Genomic DNA, 948 nt, shown 5'->3' with positions numbered 1-948 from the left:
GATGGATGGATGGATGGATGGATGGATGGATGGATGGATGGATGGACTTTAGTTGCAAAGTGTTTGATAAACTGTGGGTCTGTTGAAATATATCTGCCAATCTTGACTTTAATTTAGATCATTGCACAATAAGGAAACACTTAAACAACACAAACTCCAAGTAAATTAAACTTGTGTGYAATCAAACTMTCCACCTAGGAAGCAACACTGATTGACAAACAATTTCACATGCTGTCAGCACATTCAGCTTTGTACAGAACAAAGTATTCAACAAGAATATTCRATTAATTCAGATCTAGGATGTGTTGAGTTTTCCATTTATTTTTTGAGCAGTGTATATTTCCATGCAGACAACAATAAATAAGCCAGCTTTTGGGAAAATAACAGTTGATGTTGCACAACACAAGCACTTTAAAATATTCTAGTAAGTCAGATGACAGCATGAAAAGACGGTAGACTTTCGTAACATATTGAATGTGTTTATTGGTTCAGTGTCTTTTTACACAGCATTTAAAATTGACATCAAATAGAAACATGTATTTCACTGTGAAAAATACATTTAACTTGTTATTTGGAGAGCTTTCAACAATGTGAAGCCATCAAATCTTTTGTTGCCAGGCTACAAACTCTACATGACAATTTAATTATCACCATTTGAGTATTTTAAGCATGCTTCACTTATTGATTAAACATTTTAGCTGTTTGTCAACTGCTTCTTTTAACCCATTTATATTGTAGAATATAATTGGGATATCTTATGCAATTTCACAGGTTGGAATTGCTGATAAGCATTGGCTAATCTATAATTAAAGGTTGCAGGAAAAACATTTTTGCATTCATCCTGAACATTTGTTGCTTTTCTTTGATGTGRCCTTCTTCATAGAGGCCTTTAAATTTAGGGGATTCAACAAATTTCTGAATATAATATAATATAACATAATATAATAT

This window comes from Austrofundulus limnaeus, unplaced genomic scaffold (genome assembly GCF_001266775.1).
Source record: "Austrofundulus limnaeus strain Quisiro unplaced genomic scaffold, Austrofundulus_limnaeus-1.0 Scaffold37, whole genome shotgun sequence".
Taxonomy (NCBI): domain Eukaryota; kingdom Metazoa; phylum Chordata; class Actinopteri; order Cyprinodontiformes; family Rivulidae; genus Austrofundulus; species Austrofundulus limnaeus.
The sequence above is the reverse complement of the archived record's forward strand: the minus strand, read 5'-3'. Positions refer to the sequence as shown.